Below are 15974 nucleotides of genomic sequence, written 5' to 3' on the forward strand. Positions count from 1 at the left end.
GTAGTCCCAGCTACCTGGGAGGCTGAGGCAGGAGAGTCCCTCCCCGGGAGGCAGAGGCTGCAGTGAGCCAAGATCACGCCATGGCACTCCAGCCTGAGTGACTGAGGGAGACTCCATTTCAAAACAAAAAAATCACAAACATAATTAAAAGATTTACTAATCATTAATAGCTTTAGATAAATAATTTTAAGTGGGGTTTGGCTCTTTGGATGTGTTCTGAGCCAATTCACTCTTGCAGGATGCTTATACTTTTCTAATTGTTATAAATTCAAGATTCCATGAGCAGAAGCGTTTATGCTTTGTGGCACTGAAAATCTGTGCCTTCTCTTGTTCTGTTAGGTTCTCTGATTGATTTTTCTTTGCCTAAGTCCAGGGATAACTCCTCTAACCCTGTGGACCATCAAGGGCTGGCAGGTAATTTGAGCAGGGCCCTTCCTTGGAAGCAGGTAGATTAATGTAGGGAGGGGAGGGGAAAGGAAGGCTTTGGAGCCCTAGTTTCATCCTGCCTACTGCACAGATGGGGGTTGTGCCTATGAAGAGGCTAAACTCTTGTTTTCCACCACCCTGGCAAAAAAGGCCTCTTGAGAATACATTTGACTTGCCTATAAATCAACCTGATTATCTAAAGCTATTAATGATTATTAAGTCTTGTAATTACATTTGTAATGGTGCTTTTGAAAAGTCACTGAGAAAAGTGTGTAGTCGCTCGTCTTCATGGTTCCAGCCTCTCAGTATGTGACTTTATTTTTTCAGATGGAGTCTGTCGGCCAGGCTGGAGTGCAGTGGTGCGATCTCGGCTCACTGCAACCACCACCTCCTGCGTTTAAGTGATTCTCCTGCCTCAGCCTCTTGAGTAGCTGGGACTACTGCACGCCCAGCTGATTTTTTGTTGTTTTTTGTTTGTTTGTTTGTTTTATTTTGTTGTTTTTTTTTTTTTAGATGGAGTCTTACTCTTGCCCAGGCTAGTGTGCAGTGGCACAATCTCGGCTCACTGCAACCTCCGCCTCCCAAGTTCAAGTAATTCTCCTGCCTCAGCCTCTCAAGTAGCTGGGACTACAGGCGCCCACCACCACGCCCAGCTAATTTTTTGTATTTTTAGTAGAGATGGGGTTTCACCATGTTAGCCAGGATGGTCTCACTCTCCTGACCTCATGATCTGCCTGCCTCTGCCTCCCAAAGTGCTAGGATTACAGGCGTGAGCCACCGGGCCTGGCCGATTTTTTTGTATTTTTTAATAGAGATGAGGTTTCACTATGTTCACCAGGCTGGTCTCGAACTCCTGACCTCAGGTGATCTGCCCACCTCAGCCTCCCAAAGTGCTGGGATTACAGGCGTGAGCCACAGCTCCCAGCCTTAGTATGTGACTTTTTTTTTTTTTGAGACGGAGTTTCGCTCTTGTTGCCCAGGCTGGAGTGCAATGGCGTGATCTTGGCTCACTGCAAACTCCACCTCCCAGATTCAAGCGATTCTCCTGCCTCAGCCTCCGGAGTAGCTGGGATTACAGGTATACGCCACCACACCCAGCTAATTTTGTATTTTTAGTAGAGATAGGGTTTCTTCATGTTGGTCAGGCTGGTCTCAAACTCTTAACCTCGGGTGATCCGCCCACCTTAGCCTCCCAAAGTGCTGGGATTACAGGCGTGAGCCACCGCACCCGGCCAGTGTGTGACTTTAAATCAAGATACCTGTCCCTGAGAACTATGGACTATTAAGAGCAAGGCTTGGGGGCTAAGTAGTCATATCACAGTGAAAGACTTCACAAAGAATTGGGTGATTTGAGACTCACAGATTAGAGCCTTCATTTAGGTCGGGGCTGTCCGGTCTGTACGAGGAAGACCGAGAGCAACACTGGGAACAGTGGTGTGTGCTGTGTTCGTCACTGACGTGAAGCCACGCGGTGCCACGGAGGCCGGGTAGAGGCACTGAGGGGAAATGCGTCCCTGGTGCAAATAGGATAGTGTTTGACCATGGGCTGAGTGAAAGGTGTTTTTTGTTGTTTTTTTTTTTTTTTTTTTTTTTTTTTTTTTTTTTGAGATGGAGTCTCTCTGTTGCCCAGGCTGGAGTGCAATGGCACAATCTCTGCTCACTGCAACCTCCACCAACCCAGTTCAAGTGATTCTCCTGCCTCAGCCTCCCAAGTAGCTGGGACTACAGGCATGTGTCACCACATCCGGCTAATTTCTGTATTTTTAGTAAAGACAGGGTTTTGCCATGTTGGCCAGGCTGATCTCGAACTCCCAACCTCAGGTGATCCAGCCTCCTCAGCCTCCCAAAGTGTTGGGATTATGGGCGTGAGACACTGTGCCCGGCCAGTAAGAGGTTCTTGTGTTATCCATCGCCATACCCCTAACCTGCACTGGGGTTTGTCGTGACAGTGTCTGACTTGCCAATGAGCTCGTGGGTGTATGTGAGAGGCTTTGAACCAGCCACCTGGCTGCATTTGCAGCTTCGCAGGCTCTTAGGAGCTGTCGCTTTACACCTTCTCCTTAGCTGTTGATGAGTCTCAAAATGTATACTTTTCAATAAAACAAATCATTTTTTTCAGCCTTGAATAGACCCTGTGAAAAACTGAATCCCACCTGCCTTGTGAGAAGTATTTATATAGCCAACTCAAAAGTGATCATGTAAACTTTTAATAATTGCGAGCCGTTCTTATAAAATTATGCCCGTTCCCTAGTGCATTACCCAGTTGGTAATTGGAAATTTGTGCTGTCATTAAAAATGACAGCTTCCTCAGATAACATTCTCGGTGCTTGAAAAATGCAAATAACCAAACCTATATTTAACTTGTGTGTGGTGCAGCTTCCTTTCAACGGCCAGGTAACCTAGGGGCTGGTGCCTGTTACAGAGGAGGGCTTGCCGCAGGGAGCTGCAGCTTTGTGCTCTTGAATGCCCTGCCCTGAAATGGAGTCAGAACAGCCAGGACTTTTTAAAAATAAGACCCAATTGGACTCTCATCTCCTCTCACCGTTGACACTGCTGTTCGTGTTGAAGTTTATTTATATCTTCAGTCAGCCATGGTACAGAGGTCATTTCTATTGGCCTAAAATTTTAGAGGCTTATATGTTTGCCTGGGAAAGCTGATCTCCTCAGCACTTAGGGTTGTAATGCAAAGCCTGTCTCTTGCAGAAGCTTTTCTGCTTCCATAACACCGCGACTCCCACCGTCACCACCACCCCCAATTTCCTGCTCCACGCTTTATTCAAAATCTGAATAGCTGTATAAGGTGCATCCCTGCAAATGAGCTCTCCTCCTCTAATGGGGCTCTTTCCAGGCAGCAAACCTTCCATGAAGGAGCCACTAATTAAGCAAAAAACAGTTTGTCTTGCTTAGCCACGTTTCAGGAATCCAGCAGTCAGTTTAAAAGATGGCAACATCCTTTATAGCCGTGATGGTAATAATATTCTTTTGCCTCATACCAGGGTCTCTAACCGGCAATTTGGGTGTTTGGGTGTGCGTGTGTCCCTGTTCCTGTCTTGCTCTCCATCTTGAAGAGGAAGATTTGTTTCCGTGGACTTTTATTTTTTTGGAAATGCTTGTTAAAGTTACTCTTTCAGGATCAAACCCACACCAAGCCTTCCTGGTTGGAAAGAGGCGCTGCCCGAGTGTCGATTTGCAGTGGGGGCACGCTCAGGCTCTCCGGGAAGACGCCTGTCAGTCAAAGCGGCTCTCTCGTGAGAGGGTCTGACTGCTCGGTTCCCTTCCATCTCCGTCTGATGGAGAATTGAAGGTGTTAGCAGGCTCACCGGGCAGCAACGCTCAGACCGATGTGCAGGCCACGGCCACGTGCTGCACGTGCCTCCTAATAGAACCTTGAGCTCCTGCAGCCAAGCCTCATTTTGTGTGTGTGTTATTAAAGTGCCGTTGACTAGGAAAAGCAGAGCCCTCCTAATTAGAGAGCGACATTCTTGCATAGTGGTAGTGTTCCGTTTGCGGCATAATTGTCACAGCAAATTACCAGTTAGGTTAAATATTGAGCTGGTAGTTCTCCATTCTTGGCTCCACCCCGCCCCCCCACCCTCTCCTGCCCTCACCGTCACCTGCTAGCCTGCACTTCTAACTTGATCTTCTGCCAAGTGATAGCTTTTAAGTGAGGCTTAGAGCAGATACACTTTATAGCAGGAGCAATAAATCTAGCTGTGGGCAAGTTATAAGATGCCAGGAACATCTGAATGAGGGGTGCAATTTTTGCTGTGTGTATGGGGTGTGCTGGGTCATCCCGTGGGGCTCAGCTATAAAACTGGGTCTTCTGTATATCTGACATGGTGTCTGTCCTGTGAGAAGATACTTGAGATGACACAAGAAATGCGAAGGAAATAGAAAACCTGGTCCCTTCTCAATTTCCGTCCATGGCGGGGGGAGCCTCTCAAAATGGAAGAGCACCTTCTAGAAGCAAAACCAGAGTGACACAGAGGATGCTGATATGTGGTGTGCGAAGGGAGTCCAGTGAGGGAGAGGGGACCGTCTGGTGGAGGCAGACACAAAACCTACGAGTTGTCATCGTGAAGGTGCAAAAAAGGGATCGGCTGGTCGGGCACAGTGGCTCACGCCTGTAATCCCAGCACTTTGGGAGGCCGAGGCGGGTGGATTGCCTGAGGTCAGGAGTTCAAGACCAGCCTGACCAACATGGAGAAACTCCGTCTTTACTAAAAATACAAAATCAGCTGGGGTGGTGGTGCATGCCTGTAATCCCAGCTACTCGGAAGGCTGAGGCAGGAGAATCGCTTGAACCTGGGAGACGGAGGTTGCAGTGAGCCGAGATCGCGCCACTGCACTCCAGCCTGGGCAACAAGAGCGAAACTCCGTCTCAAACGAAAAAAAAAAAAAAAGGATCAGCTGGAAGAAAAGTAGAAAAGTCCATTTCAAACTGAAGGACTGGCACGTTGCGCAGGAGCCAGTAAACCAGGTGCAGGTGATACCAAGAAAATCAGCTTGATTTGAGTGGTGAGTCTTTGTAGAAAAATAAATGAGATTGCTGCACACTGGGAGGGCGGCCTGGATCTTCATTTCCTTGGAGCTTAAGACTTAAGCCCTGTGGAATGTAGGTCCTAGCAGTGTCCTTTGTCACTAATTGACCTTTCAGCTGCTCATAGAGCTGGCATTCTCGAAGGCCAGGTACACGGGAAGATAGCGCCGGAGCAGCCTGCCCCTCCGCTCAGCCAACTGCATAGCTGAGGAACTCCTGCCGGGCACATGTTATTGGAGGGTTGTGCACTCTGTTCTTCACGAGCTTCGTGCTGGGATGCTCATTTTCTCTGGACAAAGATAGACTGGCTCCCTCTCGTTGATGCAATGGAAATTCTCTCTTGCATTATGGCTCATGTGGTAACTTTGGTGGCGGTGGTGTGGGGATAATGAAGAGTCTCTTAATGGCTCTAGTTAAACCTGGTAGTATCACTCTATCAAACTGGAGCCAGCTGTGGGAATCTAACCCACTTTTGGATTCCTAAACGCCTAAAACCTGCCACCGGCATCTTCGCAGCATTAATAAGGAACCAGTCATCACTCGTCTGTGTCCTGGAACATATTTATAAGCCTGTGTTAATTTCTGGACTCCAGAATGGCGCCTCTTCCAATCCCAGCCCTCGGTCAGTCTCCCCGGATAGACTTGGGAAGTCAGGTCATTTTGGCCACACGTCACCATTCTCGGTCCCTGAGCCCGGCATGCTGGTTTAGTGCCCCCAAAGGAAGAGAACTCATTTTATTCTGGAAATTGGGAAAGTGAATTTGCTTCAGGACCTGCCTCGGTCTAATTAGTCCAGTCCGTAAGCAGGCTTGGCTCCGTGTCTGAGGCATGCGTGCACGTGGATGGTGTGTGTGCACACATGTGTGTGGCATGTGCACGTGTGTGCCCTGGCAGCCACTATAAGGTGCCCGGCAGTGGCCGCTGTTCGCCCAGGTTGGCCCAATTCAGTCCTGCTTCTCAGGGTGGCTGGTGGATGTGGCCACCTTACAACCCCCAAAAGCCTTCCGTGTGCACCCCCAAATGGAGAAGGAGCCGGGTGGGGTTTGATTAGGAAATGGGGGCCACGTGCCAAGACAGAGGAAGGGGAAATGGGGAGAAAACAACAAGAAAAGGAATAGGTGGAGAGAGAAGTCATTTTAACCTAAATTAAATAATGGAAATGACCATTATGAACAAAACGAGGGCAGGGATTCCGCAGCCAGAGCTGCGAGACCGTGACAAACGGCTCTCCAGGGAAACGGGGCGCAGCCTCCTCTCCTGGAAGTCAGGAAAGGGGTCTCTCCACCAACCAGGGGCGGGAGGCAGAGCCTGCGCTGCCGGATTTAGCCTGGAAGTTAAAATCGCTGAAGCAGTTTATAGAAACAGCAGAGTGAGCCGCCGCGCACAATCAGTAGGCAGGATCCAGAGACGATGGCATAAATGTTTCAAATGTGCTCAGGGTAATTAGTTTTGAATTACCATGTGCATATTTTAAACATTTAAATGATCATCCCAGGTTTTCGAAAACAGTTGCACGCGGCTTGATGTCGCCTCCCCTCCCGGGCGGCCTCCCCAAGGCGACGCAGCCAGGTGGGGCCTGGGGGTGGCGCGGCCTCAGCCGGGGAGGGGCGCGCCCTAAGCCCGGGGATCAGCGCGGATTAGGCCGCAGCCCCGAGTCCTGGAGCAGCCGCTCGCCCGGGACTTCCCTTCCTCCAAGCCTGCGTCGGCTGTGCCAGGTTTTCAAAACGATCTGCTCAGCGTTTAAGTTTCCCATTGTGCATGAAAATGCAATTCCACGGCGGGCAGTTTTTCTCCCCCGTTTTATTTCCTGGAGACCCGGGTGGCTGGGAAACTTGAAAGGTGACTGGCCAGGTGGGAACCGCGTTTGGTGTTTGAAGCCAGCGACCTTGTCCGCCAGTCTCTCGAGGTGACCTGCCTTCCAGCACCTCCATTCTCCCTGGGGTTCGACTCAGAATGCAAACGACGGTTTCCAAATTCCCTAATTCCGGAGGCGCTGGGAGGAGCGAAGGTTTCAGGCCGGGACACCCCCCGCCCCCGCCTTCTCTGCCGGCTGCAGGGGCGGATCCCGGCTGCGCCCTGGGGTGTGTCTCACAGAGGCGCTGTCGGCGGGGCGCAGCGGGCCGGGGTGTCTAAAGTCAGATCCGTAACTTCAGGCACCTGAATTTAGCATCGTGGCTTAGAAACGCTGCCCTGTGTCCCCTTCCTCCCGGTTACAAGCTGTTTCTCCAGCAGGTGGAGCTGGGAGAATAAAAACCATGAGCCTGTGCCTGGGACCTTGCAGAGGGAGCTATCTGTGCTGAAATCCTGGTTGAATGAAAATTGTTCATTATGCAAACGGTCTGGTTCGGTACACAGAGGCAGCCCCCAGGCGCAAACCCCAAGTAGCTGATTCTTCTCTCCCCAGATTAAAACATATGAACTGCTTTGATGTAATCTTGTAACAAAGCTTAATAGAAATTTTATTTCTTTGAAGTTGCCTGTCATTTCTTATTGCCCCCCTTCTCCCGTCCTATTAATACCCGTACAGTCTGGGATATGCAGCCGAGTTTAGACTGTGTTTGACGATGGGAACAGTGTGTGTTCCTCGGCAGTGGCCTGAGTTATTTAAATACAGTTACATTGCTTGCAATATGTTTAATCTCCTGGGTCCCCCCCACACACACTGCTATTTATCATGTTAATAGAATGCTACAGAATATCACATTATGCAATGTGTTTAAATTGATAAATTATATTAGAAAATATTGGATAGGAGTGTTAATGGTAAGTGGGTTTTTGTAGAAATAGTTTCTCATTAGTAGATCAGCTGCTCACAGAGTAGAAATTGTCAGGATTTGGGAATACGCTATATTTATGACCTATTTGGCTAATTAAAATTAAGGCATAATTTTAGCATGAAGTTACTGCAAGACTTTGCAGAGAGGGTGGAGAAAGAAACTTGCCCAAATCCAGTTACTTTTAAATGTCAGTTGCCATAACAACTTCACATGAGCCATATTTTTACTTGAAAATTCCTTTTAGGATTCGGTTGCTATAATAATTTGCCTCAGCTCTTTTTAGGAGACATATTTTCCAGTTTTCCTTCTGTGATCATTTCAAGACTTTCATTACTGTAACGAAAAATGACCATGGAAACCTCAACTCTTCCTTTCTCCGTGTGCAGGAGCAGAGTGGTCCCCCAAAATAGAAATACAGGTTTCCAGGAGGTATTCTGTAGGAAGGTGCCCCCAGGCCATGGGGGAAGGGGCCAAGCTCTGGGGGTCCATTGTTGCAGGAGCCAGTTCCCTTCTGGGTGGGAATTATGAAGCCCACAGAATTTTTTGAGGTGTGGCTGTTAAGCTTTTCTATGTCCTGCGAGTTTTGCATGAGGCAAAGGCCAGCCTGACCATCTCAAGGAAGAATGAGTCTACTCATGTATTATGAAGGCCCATTGGGGGCCGTCAGCTTGTCATTCAGTGGAACTGCTGGTATTTGATGAGCGAGTGAGGCAATCCCCAAAGTATTTACTTAGAAGCAAAGTGGTAGCAGGGTAAAGTTCAGTGCCCTTTCTTTCGGTGTTTAGCTGCTAACCTTAATTCATTAGGCAATATGACCTCCAAGAAGCACCTGCAGCTATGCTCTGTTCTGGCCACAGACACACCAGAGGGGACTAGTTTCTGCCAGCCTTCCAGATCTCTCTGGGCCAACACCGTCGTTGCTGAGGACAAGCTCAGGGTCCCGAGGAAAAGGTCCTGGAAGCGGGAAGAACATTCCATTTCAAAAGGCTTCTGGTTCCTCCTTCTGGGGGGAGCCTGGCTGCTCTTGCTGACTGGCGTCCCGGGCAGAAGCTGTAATCGGGTCTCTGGCTCTAGGGACCCCATAGCTCCTGTCTTGGGAATTGCCACGATCCTTCCTCTCCCTTTGTCATCTTCTCTTTCTACATCAACTTTTTGGTGGGGTCTCCAATGGCCACATTTTTTTTTTTTTTTAGATGGAGTCTCGCTCTTGTTGCCTAGGCTGGAGTGCAATGGCATGATCTCGGCTCACTGCAACCTCCGCCTCCCAGGTTCAAGCGATTTTCCAGCCTCAGCCTCCGCCTCCGGAGCAGCTGGGATTACAGGCGCTCACAACCACGCCCGGCTAATTTTTGTATTTTTAGTAGAGACAGTTTCACCATGTTGGCCAGGCTGGTCTCGAACTTCTGACCTCAGGTGATCCACCCACCTTGGCCTCCCAAAGTGCTGGGATTACAGGCGTGAGCCACCATGGCCGCAATGGCCACTTTTTTGGGGGGACTCTAAAGCTCGAAAGAGGACAGTGGGGCTGGGCACGGTGGCTCATGCCTGTCGTCTCAGCACTTTGGGAGGCCAAGGAGGACGGATCACCTGAGGTCAGGAGTTCGAGACCAGCCTGGCCAACATGGCGAAACCCCATCTCTACTAAAAATACAAAAATTAGCTGGGTGTGTTGACACGTGCCTGTAATCCCAGCTGCTCTCGAGGCTAAGCCATGAGAATCCCTTGAACCTGGGAGGTGGACGTTGCGGTGAGCCGAGATCACACCACTGCACTCCAACCTGGGCAACAGAGCCAGATCCATCTCAAAAAAAAAAAAAAAAAAAAAAGGAAAAGAAAAGGAAACAGTGGGCCTCCTTGCAAGGAGCAGAGCAGAGGAAAGAGGATACCTGCTTACCTCCTGCCCTCCTCCACGGACTCCTGCACCTTCTGACGTCCTCACATGTGCAGCGAGGGGGACATTTGTCCCTCCCACCTCACAGGGCAGAAGTGAGGATCAAACGCAGTAATTTGTGAGAAAGAAAAAACATACAACAGTCCATAAGTGTGCAAGGAATCATAATTATTATATTTTCTCCTCTGGGTGAACCAGAGTTTGGATGTATGAAGCTCACACACGAGGAAAATCAACCGGGCCCGATCCATGAGCTGCTCTTTTCAAATCTCAGTGACGTGCCTCTGGAAGAGACTTTGGTGAAGGTTTGCATCTGTTTGGGGATGTCCAACGTTTTGATTGTTCTGTACACGTCCGCTGAAATGTAATACTTGACATTTCTCGAGAACCCGTTGTATATATTTTTTTAAACCGTGTAACTGAACTATATGTTCAGGGAAATGGAAATAAAACATGATTGCTTAGTTTAGATATGAAAGTGGAGTTTCTGCTTTATCCTCACCCTCCTTTGAGGACACTCATTCTTTCCCCACTTTCCGGCCCCCAGGCGTAGAAAATAGACTGTTCCTTTGCACATGAGGGAGGCAGCGTGGGGAGAAGGACAACGTGAGGACTGTGGTCAGGCAGATCTGGGTTCAAATCCCCCATCTTCCATTTACCTGACCTCAGAATTTATTCCCTCGTGTGTAAAGCAAGGAGAATATTAACACATGCCTTCCGGGCCAGTTGTAAGAATTAGAAATATCATACATAAAACACCTCGCATATCGTGGGCTAACATTTTTTTTTTCTTTTATGCATCTAATTCTGGGAGACGTGGGCTATGTTTTTTAAAATGCAGCGATGGTTGCTATCCACGCTCAAGGAAAAATGGAAATTCCTTTGGTCAGTCTGGCCCAGCTGCTGGCGCCCTGGGACCTCTGGGGGGATATTTTCATGCCCTCGGGTGATTAGCACAAGGCAGTTTCTGGAGTCTGGGGGTAACTGTCATTTCTTAGAGCTCCTGAAGGCAAATTTGGGACAGTGGGTGAGCAGCATTGCAAGCAGGTTGGTTTTGACTCAGCCGAAAAAAGTGCTTTCTAATGATCAGAACCAACCTGCAACATAATCGGTTGCTTTAGAGGAGAATGAGCTTCCATCCCTTTCCCATCGACAAAGGGCTGGTGAACGTCTGCAAAGGCCCCTGCAGGAGCAGAGCCCCGTGCTTGGCCCTCGCGACTGCGAGCTTCCGGTGAGGACACGTGAGGAGAAGCACCCCTGGTTCCTGTGCTTGGCTCAGACTTCCCTTTTGGCTCTGTTCCTCCCTGAGGGTGCCTTGTGGGCAAGATGCTCTGCTGTGGTCTCCTACTTTAGAAACTGCCTCAACGAGAAGGGACTCAGGGCTGAGTGACCCTCTGAGACAGGGACATGGTTTAGGCAGGTGTGGCCTGTCTTTGGGGAAGGTCCAGTGACCCTGTGGCTTTATTATGGATCCAAAATTACAGTTACTCGGCCGGGCACGGTGGCTCACACCTGTAATCCCAGCACTGTGGGAGGCTGAGGCGGGCAGGCGGATCACTTGAGGTCTGGAGTTCGAGACCAGCCTGGCCAGCATGGCGAAACCCCATCTCTACTAAAAATACAAAAATTAGCCGGGCGTGGTGGTGGGTGCCTATAATCCCCACTACTCAGGAGGCTGAGTCAGGAGAATCACTTGAACCCGGGAGGCGGAGCTTGCAGTGAGCCGAGATCACGCTATTGCACTCCAGCCTGGGCAACAGAGCGAGACTCTGTCTCAAGAAAATAAACAAACAAAAAACCAAAATTATGGTAACCCAAGGGGTGGCTGGGAAATTCCCATTCACAGCAGAGGATCCAGTGGGGGCTGAGAGAGAAGGCTTTGTCCTGGGAGCGGTTCTCTGGGTTGCCGTGGCTATCACAGTAGGCTGAACAGTGGCTGCCCACAAGATACATCCACCTGGAAACAGTGAATGAAACCTCGATGGGAAAAAGGGTCCTTGTAGATGTGTTTATGTTCAGGACTGCAAGACAAGGTCATAAGGTGGGTCCTAAATCCAATGACAAGCATCCTTCTAGGACAATAGAGGGAGAAGGAGACAGGACGCTCAGAAAAGGGGACGTGAAGACAGAGGCAGAGAGGCTGGAGGGGTGTTCCTACAGACCCAGGAACACCAGAGATTGTGTGCAGCCACCAGAGGCCAAGAGAAAGGCACAGAACACAGCCTGGACAACACGGCGAGACCCCAGCTCTAAAAACAAAAAACAAGGCCGGGCGCGGTGGCTCACGCTTGTAATCCCAGCACTTTGGGAGGCCGAGGCGGGCGGATCACGAGGTCAGGAGATCAAGACCACGGTGAAACCCCGTCTCTACTAAAAATACAAAAAATTAGCCGGGCGTGGTGGCGGGCGCCTGTAGTCCCAGCTACTCGGAGAGGCTGAGGCAGGAGAATGGTGTGAACCCGGAAGGCGGAGCTTGCAGTGAGCCGAGATTGTGCCACTGCACTCCAGCCTGGGTGACAGAGCGAGACTCCGTCTCAAAAAAAAAAAAAAAAAAAAAACAAATGTAGCGGTGGTGTCACATGCCTGTAGTCCCAGCTACTCAGGAGGGAGGCTGGGGAGGGAGGATGGCTTGAGCCATGATTATGCCACGGCACACCAGCCTGGGTGACAGAGTGAGACCCTATCTCAAAAAAAAAAAAAAAGAAAGAAAGAAAAGAAAGACAAGAAAAAAAGCAAGGCATGGAACAGATTCTCCCCGAGAGCCTCCAGAAGGAACCAACCCGGCCAACACCTTGATTTCAGACTTCTGGCCTCCAGAGCTGGAGAGAAAGAGTTTTTCTTGTTTCCCGCCACCCAGTTTGCGGTCGTCTGTTTCGGCAGCCCTGGGAACACAGGCAGCCCATTGTGTCTGCTGTCTTGAATTATCCTGTGTCCTTTCGGCTGGGTCGGTGGAGAAGCCGTGGGTTCACTCAGGTTCCCATCGTATTCATTCGTAACTGGGATCTCTGACTCCGGGGCTGTCGGGTTTGAATCCTCAAGGCCCAGCTCACCTTCCTTCGCACCCCGATGCCTCCTGGTATCTGCCGCCTTCTGCGTCAGGTATGGTTGCATCCTTAGTGACTGGGGTTCTTATCACTTACTGGCATCTGAGCCAGCTCCAAGGAGCACGGGGCCCCGGGCACAGGCTCCCATCACACACACACACACACACACACACAAAAGGCACATCAGCAACTGGAAGAACAACCTTTTCAAAAATCGCCTTTTGAAAATAGGCACCGGCCAGGCGCGGTGGCTCACGCCTGTAATCCCAGCACTTTGGGAGGCTGAGGCGGGTGGTTCACGAGGTCAGGAGATCGAGACCATCCTGGCTAACACGGTGAAACCCTGTCTATACTAAAAATACAAAAAATTAGCTGGGCGTGGTGGCAGGCGCCTGTAGTCCCAGCTACTCGGGAGGTTGAGGCAGGAGAACGGCGTGAACCTGGGAGGCAGAGCTTGCAGTGAGCTGAGATCACGCCACTGCACTCCAGCCTGGGTGACAGAGCGAAACTCTGTCTCAAAAAAAGAAAGAAAGAAAGAAAGAAAGAAAATAGTGGCATCAAGCATGCAGTAAATAGCTTTCAGCCACATTCCGCCAGCCATAAATTTGATCTGTTTTGACCTGGACACAGCTGTTTCCTCTCCTCCCTTCAGCCTCTGACTCTGAAATGGCAGCAGCCAAGTACCCATTGTCATCAGCAGTGAGTTCTCGTAGTGAAAGGCGCTTTAATGAGAGAGTTGGCACCACATCCTGCACCTCAGCATGTATTGTTCCCTCAGCAAAGTTTTTAGTTAACGAGTTTGGGGGTTTTGATCTGGAGGGCACTGGGGAGAGAAGCTGGAATGCCCAGCAGTGACATCCCTTTGGAGCCAGCGCTGTCTTCCAGGAGGTGAAGATCAGCCTGCAAGGGGGTCTAGAGGCGGGGGGGCATGCTGGGCAGTTCCATCCCATCCACCGCTGCCTCCGCCCCCAGCCCCCTGCTTTCTCCTAGGAGAACTGCAGAACCCCTGGGTGTGGTTCTTTGAGCTTCGATGGGCCTGCCCTGCTTTTCAGACGGAAGCGTCTCTTCTCAGTGCAACCCAGGATTAGTATGGAAATAGAGACATCATTTTTTAGGAGGCCTCTGCTGATATCCCCTCTACCGTCGGTGTGGGGGAATCAGCCCCTGGGCTTTGCTCTGAGGAGCGACGGTCCATCTATCCTGTTGCCTGGCAGGTGGTACCTAAGATGCTCTTGTATGGGACCCTGTCGCTCCAGAACATCCATCGAGATTCTCCCAGCCAGGCTTGATGTCCGAGGAGCAGCAGCCTTTCTGATTCTCAGAACCAAGAAGAACCTTTTTTTTTTTTTTTTTTTTTTTTTTGAGAGGGAGTCTTGCTCTGTTGCCCAGGCTGGAATGCAGCAGCAGCACGATCTCAGCTCACTGCAATTTCCACCTCCTGAGTTCAAGCAATTCTTCTGTCTCAGCCTCCCAACTAGCTGGGATCACCGGTGTGCACCACCACGCCCGGCTAGTTTTGTATTTTTAGTAGAGACGGGGTTTCACCATATTGGCCAGGCTGGTCTCGAACTCCTGACCTTGTGATCCGCCCGCCATGGCCTCCCAGAGTGCTGGGATTACAGGTGCGAGCCACCGCGCCCAGCCTAGCAGAACCTTTTAAACCTTTTCATCTCATTCTTTCTTTCTTCTTTTTTTCTTGTAGTATTATTTACTGTGTGAGAGCATCAAGGACAGAATGCTGCTGAAAATGAGGGAGCTGTCAAAAACCAGAAAGAAGGGAAGTCAAATGCTGCCCCCAGCAGCAATCACTGGCAGGTGTGCCGCGATCCCCCCACTTCTCAGTGGGTTGGTCCTACCTGTGCCAGCCTAATTGCTACCAGTCTGCGGCCCTGCGTGGTAATGAGGGACCTGGGCGTTAGGGCACTCTTTAAATGACGCAACATTTAAACGACTTCCATTTACCTTTCACGCACCTCTGCTTCGCTTCTTAATTATTGGCAGCATTTGACTTCCTCTTTTGCTACGGAATCCATTTCCTCACCCTCCTGGGGTGAGGCTGTGGCCTCCTGTGTGCCCTGGGGTGGCACGTTTGGTGGCAACAGATTGTGATTTGGGGAAGAAGGCTGTGACCCTCAGGACAAGAGAGAGATGCTGGGAGAGGGGACGTCTCTTCTGTGCAAAAGCAGGATCTTTAATGGAGTCTTTAGCAATGGCAGAGGAAGGGGTGCTGTTGGGAAATGCACGAAGCTGCAGCATGAAGTGTAAATATGATGATTGTCTCTTTCTTGGGAGGTAAATAAATCAGCTCGATGTAGATTTGAGAGGTGGCTAGTGATGCTGTGTACTCACATGGCGCCCCGAACTCGGCCTCTTCAGCGTGCTTCAGATGTTGATTCATTACGCCTTCCACCAGCTCAGGGAGGAGGGAGGTGGGGAGAATTATTATCCCGGCTCTAAACCCAGGGACTGGGCGAGGTTAAGAGGCAGTAAGTTGGGAGGAAAAGGCGGCGGCTCCGGCAACCCAGCCAACGCTTCCGCCGCTAGAAACGTCTGCTCCACTTAGAAACAAGTCATTGTCAGGTAACCTATTTTTCGGGGTGTAATTTCAGCATATGAGGGCTTTGTCTCCTCTGTATATTTCTTTGCTTGAAAAATGTATGAGCTTACGGAGCCGGAGAGAGTGACTTTAATCCTGTGCCAAGCTTGTTTGGGGGCTGAAGCATCCCAGAGGGAAAGAGGAGAAGCTGACACACTGCAGGTCCCAGCCCCACTGGAACAGAGTCCCTTTGGCACATGGATAAAAAAAAAACCTGCGCTGGGGGGCTGTGTTATATAGGTGGAGTCACAAGGCTTATAGCCTCGAGTTTCAGGAGAGTGTGAATCTGAAATGGTTTGATCATGAGGAAGCTGTTGGCCAAGTGTCCGGAGGAAGGGTTCAGCCTGAGGCTGCGGCCACGGTTCTGTGCAGCAGCCGGTGCAGGGATGGTGGAGCAGCAGCTGGGCTCTGCGAATGGGTGGAAAGAGTCACCCCAAGGCCAGAGTTCAACCCCAACTACAGCATGAGAAAGCCAGGCAGTGAGGGAGGGGCGGTGTTGAGACCCCAGAGGGGCGGGCAGTACGTGGAACCATCCTCTGCAGTGTGCTGCCATGCATTTGGGGCAGTCTTGGGCTCATCTCACCCTAAACCCTGCCGCTCTCCTGGGGCACCTGCGAACGGGAGGTGTGAGCAGGCGAGTTGCTGGCGGAGCTCTGTCATGTGGGTTACCAAGGAGCAAGAGAATAGAGGAAGCTGCCTT

The sequence above is a fragment of the Symphalangus syndactylus genome, chromosome 20 (assembly GCF_028878055.3).
Source record: "Symphalangus syndactylus isolate Jambi chromosome 20, NHGRI_mSymSyn1-v2.1_pri, whole genome shotgun sequence".
NCBI lineage: Eukaryota > Metazoa > Chordata > Mammalia > Primates > Hylobatidae > Symphalangus > Symphalangus syndactylus.